Genomic DNA, 25,469 nt, shown 5'->3' on the forward strand with positions numbered 1-25,469 from the left:
ACACACTCAATTAAAATACGATCCAAAATTAAAATGGATTTTGAAGCATCAACAAATATCTGCCAAGAACCTGTGCCAATCCATATCAGCTTTGTTTCTGTAATATTTACTACAGAGAGACAAAACACATTTGGCCATGAATGGTGTCTTGTGGGACTCCATTCCACAGCTGTTCTTTAAGGATTTAGATAAAGTATGTCCTTCAGCTACTAGTAGTAGTTTTCAAGAATGCTTGTGACTGTGGTTCAGAATACCACAATACCTCTTTGCTACTATCTTTGATTGCACGTTGGCTTTCTAAAAAAACACAGAAAATGAAAAATGGGCATCGTAAGAATGAAGTTTTCAAAGAACTGATGTTTCTAATCTCTGTTACCCTGTAATTAAACTCATTTGTGTTGTTCTCATTTGAGATGTGCTTATAATTATTGTTCTTATTTTATAGCCTCATAATAATTCACCTTGCCTATTTTTGCTGTGTTTTCAAAAGCTTAAAATAACATAGTTTAAATATATAATAGAATGGAATAACCATTTCTTGTGACAAATCTTTTGTGAATCTGAAGGAGAAAACAAAGGGACATAACCAGTGTATTAACAGTGTGCTGGCATGGTTGGGTGGATGAAGAGTACAAATTAGAGAAGAATGTCAAATGAGGGGAGGACAGAATGTTGCCCTTTCATGCCACAGACCCCGGTCGTCTTGTCGTCTTCCCTTCTCCCCTGTACAGGTCAAAAGTGAGTCCTTTTTGTTTACAATATTTATTAAACTTTGTTGCTCAAGGGTCTTTGAGTATCATAACTGGATATGATGGAGTAGAAATGCACTAATGAAACCATCCTGACCTTAAGCTTCACATCTATGTGCTGTCAGTTTGCTAGCTTGGACTTTGCATAGAGACATAATTCAGGTATCTCATCCTGGCAATAGAGACCATAACATGAGGGTTAGGACACAGAATTTAAAGGTGCAGGGGGAAAAAACAACTAATAATTTCCTTGCTATTTCAAAAAATTCTCTGAACGCTAGGATATCATGTAAGGAGAACCCTGATGCTCTCTTTTAAAGGAATGTAACCAATGGGATTCACTGTCTATTAGGCATCTTCAGAGAACTACCAGAAGTCATTATCTAAGAGTATCAGCATACTTAAGCCTGTCAAAATTCAGGTGTTTCTGCATAATACAAACCCCAGATAACTCAAGACAAAATGTTTAGCATGTGATATTTTGAGGCATCAGCCTTTTTAATCACATATATTGAATAAATGTTTAGTCACAGACTTTTAGACAAGCACGAGCCCAAGTCCTATTTAATTACTTCAGATTATAATAAGTTGGCTGCCTTTACTGACTCTATAGAATATTTTTCTATTAAATAATACAAATTGTTCTTCCTGAGTATCAATTAGTTTTGAATTTCAGTGAATCTCCCAGGTATACTATTAATTCTAGATGTTCCTCAAAAAGATTTTTTTTTTTTTCTAAAAAGAACAGGTAGCCCTTGTTTTTATACAGGAGAGGTAACTCTTTATTTCTTGGCAGAGATGGCATAGTGGTAGTTTTCAGAATGGTCAAAATTAGAAAGGAACTACATTTATTACCTGCAAGCAAAAATGGTGCTTGAGGAAGGGAAGAAACAAGCTTCTAACAGGGAAAGCATAAATAGACTCAGTGTTTTCAGCCATTCTTTCAAAAATAATGTTTCTTCTTTGAAAAGCAGCCTATCAATATGAAAAGCAAACACAACCAGTGTTTTCTACCATTCATGGGTGAAATTATGAGACTGCTACAGGACAGTATTTTAAGCCACTGAACCTGCTGGTGAAAGCAATTCTGAAAATGAGGGTTGATCTTGCTAGGAAAGGTAAATACATGAAGTGCTTGCTTTAGAAAAAAATAATATTTCTATTTGCAATAGCATGCATACAGCTTCTGAGGCCATGCAATCAACTAGAAGAAATGTAGTAAAACTGTCCTCACAATTCCAAATACTCTAAACTGCTATTCAGAAGGAAAGGGAATAATATCAGCCTTTTATGGTAAGAAAAGAATGAAGACTTCTAATGGAAATTGGTGCTTAGGCTATTTTCTCTCCAGTTACAGAGTAAAAAAGTTACTTCCATGCTCGGAAGTAATTTACTGTTAGTTGAAAAATCAATGGTGTGCATTTTTATGTGACGGTATTTTTAATGGGTTATTTTGAAGTTTAGTGGTATGCAGTTTACAGAAAAACACTAGGTAACTAGTCAAACATCAAACACTTTTGATGTACAGAAGGTATAAATCTTTGAGTTTTAATGAAACTGAAACATCCTGTGTAAAAGTAGGATTATGTATTTCTAGTCCTAATGAAGACCATGGTGATATAATCCAACACAGCATCTTATATTATCCACACTAAACAAAAAAAGATTTTAACCTACTTCTAATGAGAAAATGAATTTGTTTTCTTCTATATAAATACCTCTTCTCCCACTGGGATATGTTTTTTTAAAAAAAAAAAAACAACTTTTAATTATTCTTTCAGATTGGTCAGGATGTCTTTATCACAAGAACAATAGTCCTGAACTGTTTCGGTATGTCTTTGTACACTGATTAAACAAACTAAAAATAAATTTTCTTTTCCCTAAGATAAGTGAGAGAATTTTCTTCCATAGCTTTCATATTCTATACCTATCTCTAATTACACACCATTATGCAAATACTGTAGGGATAAACTAGAGGATGTATGTAGATATGGAGGAGAAATCATCTGAGAAACACATTTAAGAACCTGGCCAGACAAACAATGGGGAAGAACTAATATGGATTGATGTATGTTGTTCTCATCTGATTGAAAGGTCTTCATCTCCTGCAAAATTAGTTTTAGGTCAATCAAAATATTTTCCTTAGCTCTGTTAAATATTTTCTTCTAAGTTTGTTATCAACAGACTGAAAGGTAACTATAGTGGCTGACATTGTGACTATTTTTTTCAATCTGTTATTCTTACTGTTTCTATTTTTGGCAAATTCCAACACTAAATAACTTATGAAAATAGAAATAAGAAATATTTATACTTTAAATATATAAAGTGAACTTTTTATTTTTCCTTTTGACCTTTTTTTTTTATCTCCTGGAACCGTTTATTGATTTCATTTTAATTTCAGCTTTTAGAACATTCCATGCAACAAAATTAATTCAGGGATGAGATTGTGACAACAAACTGGTAAATTCAAAGAGTGGGTGCAGGCACTGGTGAAAATAATTCTTTGCCAATAAAATTTCTCTAGTAAATTTTGTTCAAGAAATAAAAAAAATCCATTTGAATTTCACCTACTGATTTGGAAAAAAAAATATTAATACCTATTCTGTAATTTTAAAGTGCTGAAGATGTCATGACCTGAAGGGTTACAGAGCCTATGGGTATGTAAAGATCACAACGGTGGGTTTGTATGATTCTGTACAGCACAAAAACACAGAGGTTTTATTTCCTAAATTTTCTTTATTACAGGTTAGTACAAGTTACTACTAAAACCCGAGTACACTTAAGATTATTAAAGTGAGTATATGTCAAGTTACTACAAAATTATTACCAGGAAAGCAAATATATATATTTCAAATGTAGCAGCAAACATATATTTTGATATTAAAGGTTATGACAAAATAACCACTAGTAAAGCAGCAAACTTATTTATACTTAATTACTTACATGTGTGCCTATGTATTTATTACTTAAAATAGTACCTGTATAACGTTCATCAAACTGCTCCCAAAAGTGGGGCCAGTCAAAACTGCTTCCAAAAGTGGGATGTACCAATGGCAGACAAAGTCCCACTTTGAAGGTGATCATGCCACAGAGTCTGGAGTCTGTCAGACATCCCTGGCAGGGGTCCAGTCTCTCTAGGAGTTCTCTCAAAAACAGAGGCTCTGTTTTGGGAAGAAAGTAAGTAACGTTTTACATGGCAGGGACATAAGTGGGTGTAGAACACCACCTCCTTGAGCAGCCAATAGATGTTGCTAATTTGGTATCCTCTATGACAAGGTTACGTGCCTAGTGGATGAAAGGAAGGCAGTCCATGTGTTTTGGTTTTCTGTTTTAACGAAGCTTTTGATACTGTCTCTCACAATATCCTTCTGTATAAAATGTCCAGCATACAGCTAGGCATGTACACAACAAAATGAGTGAAAAATTGGTTGAGTCAGGCTCCAAGTGTCATAGTGAACAGGGTAACATCTGGTTGACATCCAGCAGTGGTGTTCAACAGGGTTCTAGTTTTAGGCCCAGTTCTTGTCAATATTTTCAATTACCTGGACACCAGCATTGAGTGCACACTAAGTTTGCCAACAATACTAAATTAGAAGAACCTGTAGATTTCCTTGACTGGAGAGAGCCCTTACCTTACAGAGAGACCTTGATAAATTAGGAATGCCTTGATAGGCTGCACTAGGCAGTCAGCAACCATATGACATTAGCAAAGACAAATGTCAGATTCTGGATGATGTATTCCTAGATGTATGTATTCCTGGTTGATGGTAAGCTCAATATGACTAAACAATGTGTCCTGGCAACCAAAAGGGCCAACTGTACCCTGGGCTGCATTACGCATGGTATGAGTAACTGATGGAAAGAAGTGATTGTCCCACTGTAACTAAGAACTGGTGTGACCTCACCTTCAATACTGTGTGCATTTCTGTGCTCTGCAATATAAGAAGGATAAAAAAATATTAGAATGTGTCCAAAGGTCGGCAACAAAGATTCTAAAAGGACTAGAGGGTGTGACTTGCAATGTGAACATCTGAGGATAATAGGTTTGTTCAGCTTAAAGAAGAGAAGACTAATATATTTTACCATAATATATATTATTAAGCACACAAAGAAGTAAAACTTCTGCAAAATGTTCAGCAGAACTTACCCAGGCTTTTATTAAATAGTTTTTCAATAAGAAAAAGTTTTTTAGTGAAACATTGCTTTTTAATAAAATTCAGATTTCTTTTGCTTATAATATATTTAATACTTTCCCTCAGTTCTCAAAAAACATTTTTAATTTTTTTCCCACTTTCATTTTTAAGTATTTTACTTTTTAACTTACTTCCTCTAATGAATACAGCAATGTGCAAAGACTTATTCTTTGCTCATTTCTCTCTGCTTTGTTTTCCTATTCTAAACTTTCCAAAGGATCTTCATACACAGAAATTTTACAAAATAGCAAACAAATATGAAAAGATTTTGTCCTGTTGTAACTTCTTCACAAATTAAGATATTATAAACTGTTGTATTTTAAGAAAATGAAGGCTACAAAGATGACTAACAGTGCAATTACATCTTAACTAATGAACAAGGAAACATGGAAAAATATAATTTAAAATTTCTTTTCATGCAAGAATCTTATTGAAACTTCGACTTTAAGGTGTTTGTCTTCTCTGGCTGTTTTTCCAAATAATGATGTAATAGTTACAAAATTATTAAAGCCATAGCTAAAAGTGTGTACAAGAGTTTGCAGGAAGTATGCAAATTATCTTGCACTTACAATGCGGACGTAGTGTCCAGCTGAGCATTGCAAGCCCTGTGAAATAACAAATAATAAGTCTAATGTGCTCAAACTGTACTAGTAACTGTTCTTACAGGTATTACTTCCATTCATGAATCATCTTCATGTTTCATGATTTATTTGTGACTCATTAATGAAAGACTTTTTTAATGATTTTAATATTGTTCATGTGTGGTACTCCTGACGGACCTCTGGCTACCTAGTGAAATAATGCTGAATGTGCTGCATCTTTCTCGGAGATTTCTAGAAAGCTGAAGGGACAAGGCCTGAAGGGACCTAATTTCTTTTCTATTATATTCCCTAATTTCTTTTCTAAACTACAACCAGCAGTAGCTGCCATTTCCAGTAAAAGTTTATCTAACCCAACCTTATAAAAATGGACTCCCCACAACCTCATTTTCCAGTTTATCCCTACCCTTCAGCACCATTTCCACTAAGAAGTCTTTCTTGAAGAAAAAGGTGTCTCTTTTGTTGCCTTGTTAGCCCATTATGCTCACCATGGCCATGCAAAAAATTATTTTCTTCCTCCCTCTGTATTTATTATCCTCACGGGTTTTTTTCTCCTTAAACCAAAATACATCTTGCAAGTTTCTTACAAATCATGTTTTTCACAGCCTTAAATTTTTATACTTAGCTGTCTTTCTATAGAGTTTTTATATATTTTTTTAATCAATGTATGGTGCTTGAAAAGGGACTCCTTACTTTGGCTGAGGTTTTAAATTTTATCAAGGAAGCTACCCCATTTTTTTATACTATATGTGTAGTCAGAGCCTTGTTGCCCATAACCTCAAGGGAGTGATCAGACTAGCGGACAATGATCACTTTTAAAATTGTTTCTTGTGAAAAAAATTAATGTTGCCTTTCTTACTGCTGGGTTCTGTAAAAAAAGAGCTAGTATGGAAATACTGGGCTTGCCCTATAGGTCTTATAATCTATGCTTCTTTAATAAATCTTAAAACTATTACTGTGTTTGTTCCCAATACTATGACATTGTTTTATGTTTGTGACTCAACAATCGCCAACTTTCTTGTAAAATTTCTGTTTAGCCAGTTGTGCCCTAACCTGTATTTGTGGAGCTGATTAATTCTATTTTGAAAACATTGGAAGTTGTATTTATCCTTATTGAAATTTTGAATTCTGGTTTTACATCATTTGTCTACTCTGTATGGTTACTTTGACAGTCTGCCAGTTCTGGAAAAAGCTGAAAATACATTTGAGTATAGTTTACTTGAAAATCTATTTAAATGTATGCCCTTATTCCATTAAATAATGAAAATTCTACATTGCACTGTATCCAAGTCAAATTGCTTTGTAATCTTATTAAATCTATCCCTCCAAAATCCCATTGATAAATGCACAGTATGTATGGTCTTTCCATCAGTTTCTGTGTATTACCTCTTGGGAACCTCTCTCATGACTTTTGTATTTCAGAAGAGGAGCTACAACATAGCAATTCTACTACGTAGGAGTTGTCTGCTGTGCATAGCAGAACTTTTCTCTCCTTCAGGATCAAGTTAAATAATTTTAAGACTGAGAAAATATGAACTATAAGGAAAGCTCAAACAGTTTGGCTTTACACTGTAGGAAGAAAAAAGAGCTGCAGTATACATATGTACTCAAGTATGTTCAGGACTGTTGTCATGAGGAAGACACTAATCTGTTCTCCTGTGGTACCAGGTCTTGAAGGAGAATAAACTAGACCTTTTTTTATACTTCTTTTCACCCTGATTTATTTAATTCCTTTTAATAGGATTTAAAGGCTACAGTTTCTATAATCATGAGATCTGGGAAGTCATGTTCATGTATCTTTTACCAAGCCAAAAAAGCGGGAGCTAAAGTCCCATTTTTTGAATGAAAGAGGTTTGTGAATGGATGAAAAATGAGGACAGGAGTAAAGTTATAATATGAATGAACCCTGCAATAATGGAAGCCTTTGTTTAGATGTATATACAATTTACTATAAATGGATATAAACTTGGCATTTTTATAAGCTTTATGTTATTTGATGTTATGGGAAGGTTTAAAGGTGTCTTCTTAAATAAAAGGATCCGCTTCCTTTCTCCTTGAAAAGACCTTATTAAAGTTACAATAGAATATAGTGTCTGGGATGAAAAACTGTCAATTTACATATTTTAGTATTTAAAAGAAAGTCTCCAGTGCTCCATTTTAAATAAAATGTACACTAGCAAAATGAATGAGAAATATGAAATTTCAATTTAGGTAATGATGACACTCACACATATACAGTAGTATGCTGACTCTGTACCTCAAGGGTATGATAACAAATTGTTTCATGAAGTTAGTGCTTTCGTTTTGTGTTCTTTAGGACCCTGACATTGGGACTAGGTTCTGCAGACTTAGAAAAGGGTTCTAATTGATCAATACTGTAAAAACATGGGAGAGATTGGTTCAGTGATTAATTTCATGTTAGACACACGGGAACAAAACAACTGAGTATATTTGTCTCAACAATCCCTTTTCCCAAATGTAATTACAAATGGAATTGATCAACTCCTGTGTTTCTTCTGAGCTAGTAGCAGACACATTAGAATTACTAGGCTGTATAATAACTTAGTATAGCACATTAGAATTACTAGGCTCTATAATAACTTAGTATAGATCATCAGTCCTCAATACTAGGGGGAATTAGTTATTAGAACTGTATTTTAAAAGAAATTTAGAAATTTAGAAATTTTTCATGTACTTTTTTCCAAAGAAAATGTCACTTCCACTAGAATACCATGTCTATAATTTCTAGCATATTTTATGTGTGCTGAGTATCTCCAATCCATCTTAGGGGGACCATTTTTATACTATGTATTAAATACTTACTGAGTCAGAACTTTGTCTTCCAAGATCTCCAGGGAGTGACCAGACTAGCAGACAATAACCACTCTCTGGTGTAATTAAATCTTTGTTACAGTGAGCTGCTTCCGTTGCCTTTGTTACTATTGCTTTCTGTGGAAAAGGTATGGACTACCACATACTAATGTATGATATAAAGGGAAACACCATTCTGAATCTTGTAGCTAGTTGCCAAAGTTTTTGGGAGGAACAGAGCTGAGCCTATTTCTGTTTTCCTCAGGGCTTCCCATTGGCTATGATCTGATCAATGTATTTGCTCTTACAAAATCTGTTCTATGACCCTGGAGCCTTCATGGACTGTATGGGCAGAATCAATCATTCACTCCAAGACTTTTTCATGTAGCAAAACGTAATGCAATGCAACACTCTGCTCTGAAAATGTTGAAGGCTTTTTGTTGACCTGACTTCTACCTATTTCAGACATTGTTTCCTCTTACAACTCTGCAAACAAGCAATGCTTCACCAGATCTCTGGAGCTGTAAAGATCTTGTATGACTCTGCAAAAAGAAGGTGAGAATATGCTTAAGACTGAATGACTTTTAGATCTAAATCCAGAACATACTTTTTCAATATTTAATTATCCATGGAAGAAAAGGCTTGGATAGCATTTAAGTGATCCATAATTTTAGAACAGAGAGAATCAAAACACAGTTTAATTCACAGTCTCTTCCCCGCTCCGCACCCACCACCCCCCAAGGCTAGCTTGTGTGATATGTACCATAAAAGTACTCAGCACAGATTAATTAAGGTCAAGAGAAACCCAGAAAAGTAAAGCCTGTGATAATCAAATTTCCTAGAAAGGGATCTTATTTTAATTATCAATTCACAATCATAATAAGAGTGGAAATTTATTCAAAACATCAGATACTTTTTGAAAACTGTAGAAGGATACCTGAAATCAATAACCTCTTAACCCTTTCAAAAAAATAAGATAGCAATTAAAACAAAAGTCAACATAAAAATGCTGTCTTAAAGATGTTTCAGTTCTCATGGTGTTCCAGCTATTGAAAAACCCAGGAAAATAAGGATTTAATGGTATAGACTAGTTTTAACTAAACACAACTCAGAGGGTGTGCAGGTAAATGTTTGCTTTCTGGGCAAACAGTCACATTCTGTATTAAATTTAGTTTCTAAATGTGCTTAACAGTGTGATCTAACTGCTGTCCAATTAGGCTTTCATCTTTAGAGACAGCTACAGGTTGAAATAGAATTTGGAGTGTTTAGGTTGAGGTTAATGATAAAAGTTTCTGTGTTCATCTGACAAAGTAACAACTCTACCAGTTCCCTCTATGGTCACCATTTACATCCGGTAGAGTTCTAAGGTAACTTTCTATAGAAATGCAACTTGTACAGTTACAATTTTCTGATGATTAAATGGATCACAACAAAAATATAATCCTAAGAAAATTTAAGACAACCTGATATTAACTACAGTCTTCAACAACTTAGTAAAAAAAGCCTCTGATTAGGCTTGTATTTTTTCTTAAAAACAAACAAACAAATAAAATAAAATAAAATAAATAGAAACAAAAACCCCACAAAACAACAAAATAACAAACCAAACATAAAAAACCCAAGTAAATTAACTCTGGCTACAGAGTTGCATCTGTTCTCTATAGTTCTTTTTTCTTTTCAACAACCATGGCATACCTCTTATGATTATTCTAAGATCTAAACTTAAGAAAAGAACAGGAATATTTTTGTTCTTAGACACATTTGCTACCCTGAAAAATCCAGTTTGTCTGCTACAATGAATTGCTTATGAGAGATATACATCTAAAAATGACACTTCCATTGGCACCTCAAAGGAGAAAGAAATGTTTCCAGTATCTGTAGAAAACATACTCTTTGATGTATTTTGAATGAAGGGCAAATTGACTGTATCTCATTTTCTGCTGCATCAGCATAATAGTATTATATTAAGAGCAAAGCTGTCTGTGTTACTATTATTAGTATCAGGAAGAGCTCAAAAGATATGACACTTAGGCTTGATTCATACAAGCTATTCAAGCTTTCCCTGGATATCCAAATGATTTGACTCTGAGGTTTCCTCATCAGAGCAGTTTCATCCCCTAGGAAAAATTGTTATTAAACCAGTATATATAGACCTACTTAAGGGCCATACGAACTTACCCCTGCTGTGGTTCCTTTGGAGACAAGAAAGGCAAAAACTTGTCACCCTCACTGCTGTTTGGACACAATACCTGAAGATATACATCTGTTGAAATAGTAAAAAGGTGCTTATCCCTTTGGGGAATAAAACTGTGCCAGTTAAAAGACAGCACCTACAGAACTAGTATGTGATCATATAACCTAAATTTATATAGAATAAAACATGCACATCAGCAGGCCAAAATGTTCCTGGTAATACTGGTTTTGTAATTTCTGAATGCTTTATGGCAACATTAAAATTCTGTCAACGTAGTTCTCATGTTGCTATGGACAGCAAGGGGGATCAGGTGGAAAGATGAAGAGAAGAAATAGTATGCAGTATGTCTTTACTGTAACACCAAATAGCATGATAAAGCTTTTGGCAAGTTTGTACAGTGTGGAGTATGGGATTAAGACCGGGTTTTGTTTTGGCTTTTTTCTTCCTGTTGTGAAGAATCCTCATTTTGTAAGCAAGATGATGTACACTGTGTACATATTTTTGCTTTATCTATGAAGAGATAGTAATGATATTTGAAATAACTGCTTGTCTAATTCACTGCTCCCCCCTTTCATGTGTTTTCAGTTTGTCCTTTTATGTGGAAAGAGACCTTTAATGGATACTGTTTTCATTTCTATTCACCCGGCTTTAAAATAACCTAGTATCAATTGGTAATATAAAATCAAGGAGTAATCAACACTTTGTTTCTGAGTCCCTGATAATTTTTCCAACAGGGTTTGCAACACACCAGAGTGAAAATATTTGAAAGTACTTTTCAGCAGCTAAAAGAAATTGCTTCGTATATTCGTTAAGTTTTTTTCATCTTTCATTCTTATGGTCAGATGTTTTTCTCCAGCTCACAGTCATACTCTGTTTTGACAAGATGCCTAGCAGGTTTTCAGTTTTAGGGACAATTATTTCAGCTAGGATTTCATTGTAGCTGAAGCAGGGCATAGTTCCTCCTCCTTCTTCTTTGTCCGCATGTGGGCACACTCTCTTGTACTTTTGTGCATTCCACAGTGCAGAGGTACACTGCTCTGGAGAAGTTTCTTTTCATTAGCAAATGTAACCTTACAGTAGGTGAGCCAAACAAAGCAGAGACAAAGAGGGGGAAAAGCTCTGGGCACACTCACACTGGAATGCAGCTACAGCCATCTGATGTCTGTATTAACCTGTTCTGATTAAGCTGTTTAGAGTGCAACACTTTTGTCCGCAATTTTTGCAGAGTTACTGATCAGATCTTAACTTATGCTTTTAACTTCACTTTATAAAGGATGGAACCAGCAGTCTTGTTTCATCCAATGAAAAAAAAAAAAAAACCCCAAAGAAAAAACCCCAAACAAACAAACAAACAAAAAAACACAAACAAACAAACAAAAAAAAAACAGAAGGAAAATTGTGTTTTTCAGAAAGGTCAAGATAGGCCAAAAAAACTGGTGCTGATTATTTGGGGCTGGAACAATCTTATGTTTGTGTGAGGGCTCTGGATTCCCATTAAGTGGGATAGAAAGTCTGATGTTGGAGGGAATCTGATTTTCTAAATACATAAATACCTTTTTTTTTTTTAATCCTAGACTAAATCTGTCTTGTCATCAGAGATCTTCCTGTTTATTGTGAGATAACATATCCTGTAACAACACTTAGTTCAAAACAATTGCCAAATATTTGCTTCAGATGCAGGCATGCTTTTTTTTTAGCTATGAACAGTGCAAGATATTATTGTCACACTGGAGATCTACAAAGCAGTAACCATTGCAACAGTTTCCTGAGAGTTTTTTTTACCCCCATGTATACCTTTAGTTCACCACTGTGTGCAGTGTTAGTGTGTAGAGTCTGGACTACCCAAACTGAATATTGAACGAATGAACATTTATCCAGCATGACAGATCAAGTTATGCGTCTGTACAGGACTGGAGGATCTGACACACTAGTCTTTCCAAATGCTACAGTGCAGAAAAAACTCCTTCAGGAAAAAAAAGTTGACAGTGAAATGGCACAAATCAGCATTTCAGACATTGAGAATTACTTGGACTTTCAGGTCAATTTTAGCCATGATCTGTAAAGGGGGGAGCTCTGTGGAGCTGCTGCTACAAAGGCATCTCATCCTCCTGCTGTAATGGCACTGATGAAATATCGTCTGCACTTTCACTGTTTCAGTGTCTGTCACCTGAGGAGATGCAACCCTGGAACATGCATAGGTGGCTGCGGAGCAGAGGTCCCCTAGCATAAAGCACTCTTTCTAGGAGTCAGCGTTCTAAGCTATGGTGCAAGTAGTGTTTCAAGGTAATTGAGCATGGGACTCCTGGGGGCAGCTTGCTTCCTGAGCCACTGTATTGCCCAGCTTGGGGAGCTGAAGGCTCATGTTGCCCTCTTTCAGGGCCATCAGAAGAAGAAAAGCGGCTGAGTGAGCAACCCACACACACACAAGTCCTTTGCAGCTCTGCAGGCAGCTTGTTAGCCATTACAGAGAAAGAACTTTTGATCTCTACACAGCCAGTGACAAAACACCACAGACCACAGAGTCCCTATTCAAACCTAACATAGCAAGTGTGCTTGACTAGCAAAAAGAGTGTTTAATACACAGAATCTATACAACAGTTTAAGAAGCAGGAAATACATTCAGCATGCTAATTCTTATGAACCAAAAGAGAAAAAATTAACCTGTGTGTATACTGACATGTGAGTTCTGTTTGAGGTTAGGAAAGTTTTAAGGTACTCTGCTGAGTTACTGGTAAGGCTGGATAGGGCTCTGAGCAGTCTGATCTAGCTGCAATTGCTCATTGCAGGGTGGGTTGTATTAGATGACCCTAGATGATTAGATGATTAGAAGGTCCCTTCCAACACACTGTTCTGTGATTCTATGTTTCTGTGATTCTATGATTGTCACTGAAGCCTCATTTGAGTTGTAAAAGGTCCTTGCTGTCATTTCTATACCTAGTTTCAAGTCAGACAAGGCTGTTTCTTCTCTGGATTCAGCAAGCTTTGAATTGCATCTGCCTTATGTGACCTCTGCTTGAGCTACAGGTCAGCTCCTAAGCCACTGTGTAAATTATTTTTGAACCCCTAAATGAAAATCAGAAATTACTGGAGTATATTATCTCTTTGCTTTCTAGATCTGGTTATAAACTGTCTGTGTAGAAACTCTAGTTTTGAAGCTTTAATATTTCTGCAATTAACTGAGATAATAAAAATGTTATAAATAAAAGATTAATTCATTTGAGGAGATAGTTCCATTTTCTGAAGGATTTTGCTAGTAATAGTGCTTTTAATTAGGCTTATTTCTAACTATTGAGAAGAAAACCAGAGAAAATTTAAAGTGTTTGGTGGCAGATTTATTGATATTTCTTTCATCAAGAAAGTAACTGAAACTCCGAAGAAAATAAACTTTCATCAGGTTATTTTCTTTATGTTAACTGGAAAGGATTTGAAAAATGAGTTTAACTAACCATTTGCTGAAGGCCTAGTTACAGACAACTATTAACGATGTACACTTTCATTATTAATTCAAAATAGTGTACACCAGTGATCCACAGTTTATATATGAATAGAATTGGATGATAATGTACATTGTCATTTTGCTTTCCCTGCATATAGTAACTTGGAAGCATGGACAACTTCAAATAAAACTGCTCTCTGTCTACATGATCTCTGTCATGTGTCAAGTTTGATGAAACAACAGTGATGCATGCTTATTAGCCAGTAACCAAAGTGTTTCCTAAAAATATATGATAAATGACAGAACTGTGAGATGACATATTTCTTTGTGCATCTCTGCTTTGAAAGATATCAATTTTTAGAATTTATAATATGTTTTTAAGATCGTTTCTCTCAACAACCTTTAAGATTGCCTAAATGATCCTTGAAGCCTGAGTATAAGCTACCCGTGTTCTCCTGGAAGCCAGTTTGAGAACACAGACAGTAGGGAAATGTGGATAAAAGTCTATGAAATCAGTACAGCATAGTCAAAAGACTTTTTTCTAAAGGAAATCTCAGATGAAAAGAAGTTCAGCTGTAACAATATATTCTTGTCTAATATCTGCTTTAAAACCACGTCTGCAAAATTTTTCCTGGATTTTATCTAAAACGAATGGCAGAAGGATTTCATTTTAAACACAACAAGAAGCATTCTCAGGGACTTGTATAGAAAATGTATTCTGACCCAATTTTCAGTTTGCAGCCAAACGTTACATTTATGAAAAGTTACCATGATTTAAAGTCCATCCTAAGACAATAGTATTCTAGCAAAATTGGATAGAATCCTGAATATTAAGGTAAGGTAAGGTTTAATTTGATTAATGAGTTTTCTCATTGTTTTCTTCTTCATTTGTAAGTTTCTTTTCATTCACTAGTAATAATGACAAGGTTTATTCCACAGAAAGATTTTTTTTTGTTGTTATATTTGGCTGTTATATGTGAATGCTATATTCATCTTTGACCCTACACTTTTGCTAAGCTGGGCCATTCTCCTTAAAGTGAACATATGTGTTGATATTCTGTGGGGGGTATTCTTGTGACACCAAAGAAACCTGCATGATACCCATCCAACTACAGATTTTACCCATTTTTTTCCTCTAGACTTTTTTTCCTTCTTTGTTACATTTATTCACAGTTGACCCAGTATTTTTGATGCTGTACAAAAGTCAGTATCCTAGACATCCCAGGGATTTGAATGACTAGCATAATGCCTGCATGAGAGATGAGAAGCAGAAGGATATTGTTGAACCTCTAAAGAAAGGCTGACATTTTCCTGGCCCTGAGCAGCTTTTTTCGATATTGAAGCTTTTGCAGCTTTCAACCCTTTGATTAATGAGGAAAAATGTAACACATCTTGGCCATTATGGAATCATAAAAGTCCTCTATGTCTTCCCATGTCATTTTTACTTTTAAAAAAAGTTAACTCCTTTCCTCTTCTGCCTCTTTCTGCTTTTTGAATATATTTCTATTTTCTGAATAGAAGATCATTCAGGAAATATTATATTTTTCTCAAAATATTCTGAAGACTTTTAGATGTTAACACTCATTTCAAAAAGTTCTAAAAGGATTCATGGATAAGGTTTCAAATTATAAAGTCATAAATCTAAGTGTAAATTTAAGTGCCTAAGTGGTTAAGCTCATAGCAATTTTGCTGAGAAGAGAGGCCAGTGAAGAACAACTTTGAAAATCACGAGGCATTTAGGTAAATATGACAAATCCTGAAAATATACTGAGACACCTACTGGTTTTGTAGGATTCACATCTCATGGGTTTTCAAACCACCTAAGAACAAAAAATGTAATTAGAATTAAGCTTACTTAAGCATACCAGTTCAGTGTAACTGTTTCTGTTACAAGTAGTCTATAGAACTCTCTAATGTAATTGTCCATCCTTTGTAATAGTGATAGCAGAACTGTAGCAATAATCAAATGTATCGAGACTTATTAATGAAGGAGGCATTTGTTGTCTTTTCTGAAGGTTTGTAGTTGGGTTTGGTTGTAAATGATGTCTGCAGGCTCACGCAGTTTATCCCTATTGTAATCAACAGTAAAATTTCCATTAACTGCAATGATGGCAAAATGAGACAGACCTTAGCAGAGCATCTCTATGGTCAGTGTGGACACTTTACAACAATTATAGTAATTATATTAATTATGTTACCTGCACCTGTGCCTCTGTTCATAGCGAAAAGCAAGCTGGTCTTGTACCAGAAATTTAGTTCCTAATTGGGTTTATGCTAATAAATCCTGACCTTCACTTGGATTTACTGATTTTTGTCCAACCTCATGCCAGTGTTGAAACTAGGATGAAAACTAGGCTGACTTCTATAAGTGCGTGCAGGCCCTGATTGGAAGTAACATTTTTATTTTGATTTAATTTTGTGAATAGAAATTGACATAAAAAAAACTTCTAGCTGAAACATACCCTGTACACCTTTGCTGATTTTTCAGAAGCTACCCCTTCCAAATCACTTTTTGTGATTCTTGTGAGAGTCTTGCAAAGTCTAGTAATATAAAAATATTTGAAAAACAACTTTCTATCATGCCTACCTCTTCAAATAGTCTAGTAAATATTCTAGCTGGACAGAAAAAAATCAGATGAAGGCCCATAAGCACAAGAACACTGAGACTTATGTACCTCCCATAAAACTACATTATTGATTTTTGAAAAACTCAAGAGGAAACAGACTTCTGACTCTATGCTGCTCCTCTAAAGAAAAAGAAAAATTAATATATTCAGAATCACCTCACTTGGCACGGGAAAAAGAAACTTTTGAAAGCTAGAAAAAACATAAAATCATTATAAAGTCAAGAACCATAAGCCCAGTTTTTAGGCACCTTGCTGGTTCATCTTTTAGCACTTAACAGCAACACTTGGAAACTCTGGAAGCAATTCAGCTGCACATGTGTGAACACCTAGCATCATTTGGGGCACCCTATGGAAACCTTATCTTCCAGCTGCTGCTCCCAAAGGATGTGGCACTGTCATATTTCACAGACAACATGGAGATGTCTAGGATTCTCTTAAGTATATAAACTTCTGTTTATGAAAGTAAAAGCCCTATACGGGGTTTAGATGCACAATTCCAAAACAGAAATCCAAACAGCAGATAGTTACTCAAATTTAGATGCCTCAGATCTGGGTTTTTTGATTTGTTTGTATGTTTGTTAATGTTTGTTAGTTTGTTTTACTAAAAAAACCCAATCTATCTATCAGCACTTAGAAAGTTATAAGAACAGCCTGCAAATAAGTTCTGAGGTACATGATACAGCAGTTGTCTTCAACATGTTCCCTTATAAACTATCTCAAATCAATGCAAATATAAACATGTTCCCTTATAAATTCCCTTCAACACCTTCCCTTATAAACTATCTCAAATCAATGCAAATCAATGCAAATACATCAAGTAAATAGACTGAGCAAGATATATATGGAAAAGCCTCAATGTTTAGAATGTGCCAACATGCCACATACAAGTATCATTAGATATGCAGTTTCTCCTGACATGCTGTTTACCTGGATACTTTCCCAGCCATCAAGATAAACAATCAGATACATAAATTCTGATGAAGAACAGTTTGAAAAGCTCTTTGTTTGTGGATTTTCTCCAACAGTCTGCCTATTGCTCCCAGTAATCCATCCATACTATATGGCAGACTCTTTCAGGAAATACAAAGCAATCAATGAGTTTGAGTAGTATGGGAATTAACCGAAGTTCATAGAAGTCAAAGGGAAGACCTTATTAGCATACGTTTATTTGTGTCATATCCAAAATTAAATAAATAAATATTATACTACTATATTTCGTCTAGTGTATGGATCTTCTTCATATCATGAGGCCATGAGGGAGAGCTTAGTAAAAAATATGGCAATCAAAATCAATTAAAAAGGAAAAATCAAGATTACAGTAAGAAATAATATCATATAGCTCCTCATATTTCAATTGAAATTCTGAGAGAAAATTCTTAAGAACTTACCAAAACCCAGAAATGTTTATTTGTGTTTAATATTTTCCAGCTGAATTTCTTACAGGCAATATAAAATTTTTTGGTTGTAATATCTGAATTTTACCATCTTCCTTTCCTTCCTATGTTCCATACTATCTTATCCATTTTTTCAGCACTTTTTCAGACAGATTCACTGCCTTGTATTGACAATTTCTTGTTGTTCCCAAGTGAGTCAACATGCTATTTCTCTTTTTCATTTTGCTTCTGATTCCTCTGGGCAAAAACAGTGCTTCCCTGTCACAATGGAATGTCAAGAGACTTTATTAATACACTAAATAAATTGGATTGGGATTTCTAGATGTAAAATGCTGTAATCATAGGATTTTTTTTTATACTCTTACAACAAAATAAGACCTTGTTAAAAAAACAAACCATGAAGCATTGTCTTTAGGGGAAAGGGAATGACAATTTTATTCAAAAGTTTGTTATCCTTAGCTACTGACACGAAAGAAAGATTTTTTACAGAACTACATATTTTTAAATGAACATTTAAAAAAAATGTTACCAGATTCAAAGTCTCTGAAAAAATATTTGAATGAATGCTCATGTGACTACAGAGATTACATAATGATCTATGAGATAAATTCCTTTTTTGCAGTTCTGATTGTAAAGGGATTACTGCCTCAGGTACACAATATGTAAATAGTATTATGGTCAAAAGACTTGATGACTGAATAGGGGTTGCCTTGAAAGGTGAACCATGGGGTTTACATTTTTGCCGCTGATTTGAACGCTGTAGTTTGTACTTTAAGTAAGACACTTGTGTTGTAAGGAACTAGATCATGAAGAATGAGAGATGGCCACAGCAACCATAACATGTTTCCAGCCCATTATCTTCTCTGACTGGCAGCCTGGAAAAACATAAGAACAGGGCAAAAATAGTGCTATTTTTCCAAAATCTTCTCCCTCTTGGAAGCCTCTTTTTAGGTGCTTCCTGATCGAGATACATCCTGTCATTTTATATAATGGCCTTTGATTTTTTTCAACACTAATTTCCATCATTGCACTTTCTACACCCATGTTAATTTTTAGCATCTGAAATGTCTGTTGCCAAGGAAATCCACCACTTAGATCTACTAAGGTAAAGCAGCACCTCCTCCTGTTTACTCTGAACCTGCTAGTTTCTAGTTCTAGCTGATCTACACAATTTATCATATTTGAAGAGACTATGAACATTCCTCCCTCTCCTATCTACACACAACTTTGCTATCCCCCTACTTGTCTCTTATTGTCTTTTCTAGACTGGAAAATACTAATCTAGTCACTACCTTCTTTAATCATTGTCCATGTGGAAGGCATTTTGTATCTGCCTATCTGAAAAAATACAGTTTTCTGAAACAATATTGTCCCACTGAAAAAGCATTTCCCCCTTGATATTTTGGGACAACTTTCCTGCATCCTCTTCAAAATATTTTTGAAAGGTGAATCCCCATAGCAAACAAAATTCTCACTAATAAAACCCCTATTCAGTAATGATGGATGCTTCTTAATGACTGGTTTTGGAAGTTTGTCAGTTTCTTTACATCTTGTAGTAAGTCAACATAGCATACATTTGCTTCTGCTAACTATCTTTACTTATTAAACCTATTTTCTCAAAAAATATAATGATATTATTGAACCAACTCTGTTCTAGAAAAAAAGTGTTGACTGGCATTAAGTGCCTCTGTACAAAAATTCATGCAGAATGAAAGATGGAGAGTCAAAAAGGGACAGCAGAATGAAAAGAGGAACAGAGGTGCTTGGAATCTCTTAGATTTGCAGGTGAATATGTAGCATAGATTTAAACTAGAGAAAATTGCTTGAATAATGGATTTGTAGCTTGCATTTATAAGGCTAAGTCCATTCACTTTAGCAGAGGGTCACTGCTTTACTTCAATTGATTATCTAGCTTTAAACAGAGTTTCATCTTGCTCCTGTTGATTCAGTTTCTTCTTATATTAAGTCACAATACTTGTTAGAGCTATCTTCATTCAAAAGTGACAACCAGATGATAAAAAGTAGAGTTTCACAATTGAAAGTATAGTCTGAGAATCTGGTAAAAAAAAAAAAAAAAAATGAAAAATGAAAATTACTGAGATATAATTCTAATTTTAGGCATGAAATTTTCCTAAATAAAACCATATTAAGCATGCATATGTAAGTTATATAGCATTTTTGCTAACAATTAAGAATGTTCACTTGATGAAGTAGCAATGAACAGAAATTAAACCATTTAGGTATTAAAGTTATTTTATTATAGTCATTGGGTAGAAAACTATTTCTGACTGAGACATTGTGAATTTTTGCAGCAATAGTTTTACACCTAAGGTGTTGTTTTCTTCATGCAGAGGCACCAATGAGATGGAAATCAGAGACAACAGAAACTTACAAATTTGAAGAAAAATAAGCCTTAAGCTAATCTACCACAACATTATTAATGTCTTAAACAGGATTCAGAACTTTCAGAATTAATCACTTCATCACCAGATTATAGAATACTTAATGGAAGATATAATTGTAAAGAATAAAAATGAATAAAATAAAAATGTTTGAGTGAATGTAATCTACATCTGAGATAATATCTTTTCTGTAAAGGAAAGTCCCATCATTTAGGAAATTCTCATATGTAAGTCTTCAAACACTGTGTTTGATCAAGATAATACAGTTTTGATTGATTATTTTTTTTATAACATGCAGTATTCTTGGCCTGAATATTACATTTGTAGATAGGATTTGTAGACAAACACATATAAAAATATGTCTCTTGTACCAAACAGATATTCATATGTCTGGGGCTAAGACTGAATATCTTATTCTTTCCGATATTAGAGTTAATATGATAATGCTCATGATCTGGTTCTGGAGCAACTCTTCTCAGACCACTTCTACTGCTGCTTTTACTTGCTTTCTCTTCCCCATAAAGATCACCCCTTCTTCAGCTTTCCTTTCATCTGTTTTAATGCTTTTTTAAAATTTATTTGCTACCATTATGTTCATGTATTCTAACTGCCACCTCCTTCCCATAGCTTCTGGAAGCTATATTTGTCTTATTGTCATCAGAAATTACAAAGAATACCCATTATTCATTTACAATGTTATCTTCGAAATGTTCACAGCATGAGACCATATCCCTCAAGCTTTTTTTCTTGGTGATTACAGGTAACTCCCTCCATATCCATTGATATTTCCTATTTCCAACAATTTTTCTTTTTTAACTTCTATCTTTAACTTAAAGGGGGAGGAGGGGGGAACAACTGAAATAACCAACAACCCAAACTAAACAAGCTCAACCTTCTGTTTGCAATCTCACTGCTCCCTCTCCATTGCAGCAATGTATATTAACATGATGCCTCCCTAGGTAATGCCTCTAATTAAATTATTATGAACATTAAATTGTTTAACTAATGTTATCCATCGGTTTCTGTGTTAAACGGCATTTTATCCTACTTGTGTAAATTTATTCCCCAACTGGGGCAGATATACCAGGCATCAAATCCAGGAAGCCTGTAACTTTTTAACCAATATAAAAAAGACTTCATGTATTTTGCATTTTGAAGGAACTACAGATATGTTTTAAAAAAATAAATAAGCACAGTTTTATCTTTTAAAGGAAAACAAATGGATTTGGACCCATTTACAACTAAACTAGACCAGGTGACAATGTCTGAACCTCATAAATTAAGTTTGATTGTTCTCTTTTTGGTAAGGTTAAGAAATGACAAACATGTCATTTTGAGATGACATGATTTTTAGTTCTTCAAGGTGAAAAGAAACAAAAAAAAAAAAACAAAAAAAAACAAAACCTTTTCTTTCCAAATAAAAATATCCGTTAAGTAGGTAATTACATTATTTGTACAATTCTGCATACAACATTTCTTCGTGATTCACAAAGACACACCTTTGGAGCTGTGAAAGTGTTTTTTCAGCTCAATGAAACTACCAGTTTTAAAGTAACAGTAAAAGATTATTAGCATAGGGAGTAATACCATCCTTTCCAACAGGAGAAGAAATGCCTATATGGGATGTTACTGCCTTCAATGTCAAACAGGAAGGATGGGATGATGTGAGAGAAAGCCCATAAGAGAAGATTTCTAGATTGTGTTCACTTGCCCACTGGAATCACTGGCATAGAATCTTTGACAGTTTACAAAAGTTTTCAGGAGGGTATCCCGTCTTCACTCTTTTGGTTTGTGGCATTGACTTTGCATTCCCTCTCTAACCATTACATTTTTCTGCTCAGTTTCCACAGGAAATGGAGTGAGCGGTTCAGCCAGAAGGAAAGGCATATTTTAAATTTTATACACAATCTGAAAAGATATTAATTTTTTGGTTGTCCAAAGATAATTAATCAAGTTTACCTCCTTTTTCCCTCTTTAAGATTCAGAATTGTTTCTTGAAGCTCAAAAAGACATAACAATAAAAATCAGAATTCCAGAAATGACACTAGAAAAAAAGCAGAAATAGTGAAACAGGCTTCATAAAATCTGTATTTGAGATGCTGTTGCCAGTGAGTTGGCAGAAGCATCTTTGCTTGTCATAAAAATCATTTTTTGACAGAAGAAGATAGCCACAGTGAGTGTCATGCAGAAAAATCAGAGTTAATGGTCCACCATGAAATTTTTGTCTCAAAAGAGAATTAATACTGGCAGCTCAAGTGAAGACAGGGACTTGAATACCAGATATCTCAAAAATACAGCCTCCCAGTTGTGTATAAGAAATACAGATTACCTTAATTCACGTTTTCTTGCACAAATGGCCAAGTAGGTTAAAGATAAACAAATAGGATAAAATTATGAAATGTCGAGGATATAAAAAGATAACAGAAAAGATTGGGAGCTATATTCACTCAAGACACAAGTACAAAGATAGCCACTTCTTCACCCAGAGAGTTTCATTCTAGGTCAAATTCTAATATAAAATATAGTTATCTGATAGTTGTTTTAGCAGCCACAGGCCCACTGCCTTGGAGGTGATGTGTATTCCCACCATTGCTAAATAAGAAAAAGCATGATATGAATAGTCACAAAGACTAAAAGACAAACTGAATAAGAATCAATTGGAAATTTAATAAGGCTTAAGTGGATTTCTGTTAGTGAAGTGAGGTCTAACTTACTACACAGACTGGAGTGGGTTCCTTTTATTACTCCCAAGTAAACTTTGGCCCTAAAAATCACTATGAATCTGTAATATCTTGTGAGGTCGAATGGGAACTTAAATTGGTAGCTTTGCTACCATTTATTTCCAGAAGACTACAAAAAAAAACCCTCAGCTCTGAACACTCAAAATTCCTTTGGGAATGGTCCCTGAAATGAATGCATACCTAGAGTCTAAGAACTAGAGATATAGTCAGTAGATTTGGAAATTGCATCGATTTCAGGTTTGTGGATGTAGGTGAATAATAAATAGCAATGTTTCCCAAAGCTTATGAACCAGGAAATGGTCATGAATTTAACACTGTCTTTGCTGCTTGTTTTCTGGATAGACAACATACTATCCATTCACATGTCTGTATTTACATTTTTCTAAAGTCAATCTCCTGATGTATTTTTCTATCAAACACACACATGATAGTACAGGGTTTCTCTGTGCACCACATGCAAAATGTCTGCACCAGAGCATAAGCTTTCCTTCACTTATTTTTCAAGTTGTTCTTGACCGAGTAGAAAGGAGAGCTATATTGCCTCCTGACTGAAAAACATTGCCTAAACCATCAAGAAAGCTGTCAAGAATTATATCATGCTATTCAAGAATAGATGTACCAAGCTATCTTAATCTCTTGAAAGAGCTGATCCAAATGATGACTGTTAAAGCCATAAAGGAGTGCCCTAAACTGTATAGTTTGAGTTGCTGCATTTCGGTTTTGCTTTGAACAAGTATCCTGTTCAGTAAGAATAATGTGGTTACACAGAAAGTATGCAGAGTGCATGATTCCCTTCCTGAGAAGCTGAACTTTTGCACTGGCAAAAACATTCTCTCATTAAAAAAAACATTGTAAAGGGCAGTTGGTTATCTACCAAGTTCAGTGAGATATGAAATATAGGGTCATTTTTCATTTTCTTTTTTTCAAAGTGAAATATGCTGCCCAATACCTACAATCAAAACCCAACCTATATAACCAAAAGTCCTTTATGGTAGCATTTTCTGAAAAGGAAGACATCTCTTTAGGTGGGAATTGGGCTGAACACATACACAGTCTCACCTGAAATTTATTCCTGAACAGAAACAGAGAGCCCAGACTGCAAATATTACCTTATACCAGAGTCTTATTGGTCTTTCTGGTAGAAAAGGCCTAAAAGAAATGAAGAACATAAACTGATCGTATGTCTTGGGTTGAAGGCAAGAACAGCAATTAAAAACCTTGTTTCATGGAAGGTAAATTTCACCCCGTGTCTTCCTGCACCATTAAACCGAAAAAGAAGCTTTTTGTTGGCATTTTGTACTAGACTGATTTTCATCTAAACAAGCATGTGCACAAAAGCAGAATAAAGGCAGGAAAATAGCTGCTCAATGGCATGAATCTCTTCTTACCTAGTAAGTGTAGGTTCCTGCAACCTTATAGACTCTCAAGAACTTTTTTTTTTTTACAAAGGCATCTCAAGCAGGTTCAAACTGATGAATATTTTAAGAGCTATGAATTCATTTAAACTGCATGTGCATCTTTTAGCAGGGCCAGCATCTTTCACTTGCAGTTTTCACTGTGGCTTTTATTTCCAGTACTTGAAAATGGGCTCTGTTCTGAAGTTTGCATAGTACATTATGTACTTGATGGATCAAGTTCACACTGAAGTCAATGAATTTGACTCAAGGGAAAGTGATAAACATATTTTCAATAGGAACCGTGATGAGGCTTGTTGTGAAGACATATTTCAAATTGCCTGAGAGGCATTATAAAGAAAACCCATATCTCAGATAACCTGAACTTTGAAAATACCAGTGCTTAAAAAATAAGTCCTGAGTAAATCAGTACTAGAAGGTGATCAACATAAAAGCATAAACCTGCAGAGGTTTTGATAGATGGCTGGCACAGGAGAAGCAAGGTTTGAAGAAAAGCAAGTAAAAGTTACTGAAGGACAGGAAGGAAGCTGTGTTCAGACCGCATGCAGGAGAAAGTGAGATTTTTGATTAAACTCTTACTTTGATTATCTTCATACTCATATAATCTTCATAGGTTCTGAATTCCAAGTGACCCTTTACTGATAAGCACAAGCTGTAAATGCAAAGCTGGAGTCTATAAGTGGAGGTTAATTTCAATTTTTTGCATTTTAGGAGAAAAATTACTTACAAAATAATATATTTCAATTATCAAACTCACTAATTATTGCAAGGAAACTCCATTGGCATATTCACTGTATTGACCAGATAATGAGGGAGATGTTAGAAAGGTGCTAAATCTATTAAGTCCCGAAAGAATAAACTTTTTAATCTCTGTCACTTAAACAGTGTTTTGTTCTTATTGCTTTGGG

The sequence above is a fragment of the Falco punctatus genome (genome assembly GCF_963210335.1).
Source record: "Falco punctatus genome assembly, chromosome: Z".
NCBI lineage: Eukaryota > Metazoa > Chordata > Aves > Falconiformes > Falconidae > Falco > Falco punctatus.